Consider the following 3718-nt stretch of genomic DNA (forward strand, 5'->3'; position numbering starts at 1 on the left):
GTCCACCCTCTAGTGTCACCCTGCTAGTGTCACCAAGCTTACTCTGTGAAGTCATGTTCCTCACTACACCCCCTCGAAGATGAACTCTGTATTCTGAGACATTACATTCAAAATCTCTTTTCCCGCCTCAGAGGTGTAAAACTGCTAGTCACCGTAGGAGATTGCAGCAACTATTTTCACACCTGGACTATTTTCATTAATTCCACTCCCATGCAGATCCTTTGAACCAGGCTCCATGATCCCCATTCTACCAATGATGGCCCAAAAGACGTCAGTGATTTGTTAAAATTGTCCAGTTAGTATGGGCAGAATTGAGGTCCTACAACTACACTTCACTGCCTTGGCTTTTGTGCAGAGCTCCAGCATTGGTGGTAGCACATTCATTTTGGTAATCAGGGGTCACTTGCCTTGTGCATACATCTCCCCAGTTTTCTTTCAGGGGGTCACCACTATTGGGTATTGGTCTACCCCTATAGACACCAATCATTTCAAATGGACAGATCCCATAGCCTGAAGAAATAAGGCCACACACACACTTCTCCCTGCAATACATGTTCTCTGTGTCTATCCTCTCTCTCTCTCTCTCTCTCTCTCTCTCTCTCTCTCTCTCTCTCTCTGAAACTCCTTTCCAGAAGGAACCCTTTACTTTAATGTCTCATTGACATTTCTTTCATATCATTCACTACCCTTTTCTAATGCCTTCCCCCTCAAGGCCTCATTATGGCTCCCATGGTTGTGAGGTCAGCTCTTTTCTTAAACCATCCCATCTCTACTACTGCCCCATCTCTAACAACCACCTAATCACCCTGCTGCTGTGTGGCAAAAGGACCATGCACTACCCTTCTGGCTTAGCAATGTATTTTGTCAACATCCTGGTTGCCACCTCTTGGAGTTTGGGGCCTCTCTCTTTCTCTCTCTCTCTCTCTCTCTCTCTCCTCTCTCCCCTACCTCCTCTCTCTCTCTCGTGTGTGTGTGTGTGTGTGTGTGTGTGTGTGTGTGTGTTGCCAGGAGAGGGAAAAGAAGATGGAAAGTAGAGCAAGGTAGAGCAAAGTCTGCATTGTCTCTTCCTACAAGGCTATTAATCCCATTAAGAGGCCCTGCTCTCATGAATGCACTATCCCTAAACTACCTCTCTCAGGTCTGAATGTAAATTCATTGGAATTTAAGGCTTTAACATATACAGTGGGTGGGGGCCATGATTAACTGCACTGACTACTGGCTGTGGGGATTTGGGCCAAGGAGCTGTGGGCTTGATTTTAAGTAGGGAATAGTAAATTCCTACCTTTCCCTCCAGGAGAGTCAGCAGTGTGTCCCACTGAGTTGGGTGTGTTGCAAATGAGCAGTAGACAGCAGGAAAAGCATTTCTGCCTTTTAGACAAGTAATACTCAGCGTAATTAGTGGCTACCACCAACACATCTGGGTGAGATGACAGCTGAGCCTGGAGTCTGGTGGCTGGTGCCCTTTGGGGTAGGACAGGGGAGGACAAAGCTAGATTGTTCCCCATAGCCTTCGGGAAGCACTGGGGCTCTGGGTGTGCCATACACACTGCTGGAGAATTTGGGGGTGCCAAAGTGCAAGAGGAACTGCACAGACAGTGCCTGAGAACCCAAATGAAGTCAGGTAACATTTTCAAAGGTGTCTAGAGGGTGAGCACAGGAAGGCCTTTGAATATTTAGTAAAATTATTTTTACATTAAAATGAATGTAGTTATGTTACTGTAAGAGAAAACCTTTTATTAGAGTAAAAGAGGAAGATGTAGGCATAATGTTATTGTGTAATTCAAATGCTAATTTCTGTACCCCCCCCCCCATATCTGGTTGCAATTCTTATTCTGAGAACCTCCTGTCTCAACCCTACTCCCCAATAACCTTATGCTATACATTTATATGGAGATTGTGAGGGGGTGGGGGGGCAGATAACATAATCGTTGTAGATACTGAGCTTTTGTATGTTGAGGGAGGGGGAATGGATCTTTATTTGGTCACAGCAGGAAATGAGCACCCTGTGACTATCCCTGCTGACATTGGGAACTGAAGATCTGAGAACCCTGGAGCTAATCCAGTAGTCTCCTGCTGCTGAATAGGAAAGAGGTCCATGGTGTGGAAGTGACTGTCCTGGATTGACAGATTGGTTAACAAAACAGCGTTGAACCACATAGTTCTAATGCCAGGTTCCTAGCTTTCTTCACACTGCCTCAGGAACCATGGGGTGCTATGAAAAATGTAGGGTTTCCCAGAACTCTGGGTGAGAGCTCTTTATTGTTTAAAAGAAGGGGCAGGAGGAGGAAGAGGAAAAGAAAGAGGAGGAGGAAGAGGAGGAGGAGGAGGCCTCATACTGGTGTCCAGGAGAATCCATCAACTAAGGGCAAGATCACCACTTGCAGAGCCCTCCCTCCCTCTCCTGGCTTTGTATTCCCTGCTTGGGCAAAGCTGTGTTTCCTTCCTTCAACAATAGAAAGGTGCGTTTTTATTTCTTTTCAGATGCTTTGGGGACTGGATACAGCAAGCCTTGTTCAACCAGGGCAAAACAATCATCTTACCCAGGGGCAACATGAGGACCACCCAAACTTCAATGTTTCCCAATAAAACCATTGAAACAAAACTTGGAAATACATGAAACCTTTAGTTTCATTTCCCTCTCTCCCCCTCCCCCAAATCCTAATTAACTGAGTTAGTTACTTCAGAAAACACTGACCAATGGGCTTAAGCAGCCTGATTCAAACTGAGTTTTCCTGAGCAAGAGGATCTGCCTTTCCCCATTCCTAATAGTGGGATGGCAACAGGAAAAGACATTTCCTGCACATACATATTATTGCCAAGAAACTGCTATAGTGTGTGGTAGAAAGAAAACAGCTTCTGTCATGTTTAACTCATATTGGAAATTTGTCTCTAGAAGAATCCATTACCGTCAGGCCAAGTCAGACTTTATGAAAAAGACTGTGTGTTTGTGTGTGTGTACACGTGAGGGTGTTGCCTAATAGGCAAGTTATAACTAAGTAGCAAGAGAAGGCAGGTGGACTTACGATTTAGATCAAACTTCTAAGCATGCCTCCACTGAGTCTCCTCTTGCTTTCACACCCTATAGGATGTTGATGAAATGACTGTGTGACACAAAAGACTAGTTCATAAAAGGTACAGGCTTTGCTCTCTCATTCACTCATGACCAGAAAAGCCAGCGGCTATACTCTTAAGAACAATGAGAAAACCTCATGGAAAGTGTCACTTGGAGAAGAACACGGAATTAGTCATCTGCCAGCAGCCAACACAAACTGGGCCACAGTGCTGGAATCAGCTCCTCCCATCCCATCAGGCTGTCAGACGGCGTCAGCCCAGCCAACAACCTAACTCTCCCACAAGAGGCCACAAGCCAAATGCAACTAATACATCTGTATTTACAGACAGACTCTTCACATCATGATATATACACACCCACTTAAAGTGCATGGCTCAACAGTCTTTAGTCTATTCCCAGAGCTCTGCAAACGTTATTAGCACAATATAACTCAGGAACATTTTTATCACTCCCAAAACCAAACTCAGGACGGGCTGCCAGACACCTCCCATCCCACCTTCCTTCCTAGCTCTAGGAAGTTGCTATTTCCTGTTTCTATAGATTTTCCTACTCCGGACATTTCAGGTCAATGGAATCATGCAATTTGTGGTATTTTTGTTTCACTTCTATCCTTAATCACACTTTTTTCAAGGCTCATCCATGTCA

The sequence above is a fragment of the Acomys russatus genome, chromosome 3 (assembly GCF_903995435.1).
Source record: "Acomys russatus chromosome 3, mAcoRus1.1, whole genome shotgun sequence".
Taxonomy (NCBI): Eukaryota; Metazoa; Chordata; class Mammalia; order Rodentia; family Muridae; genus Acomys; species Acomys russatus.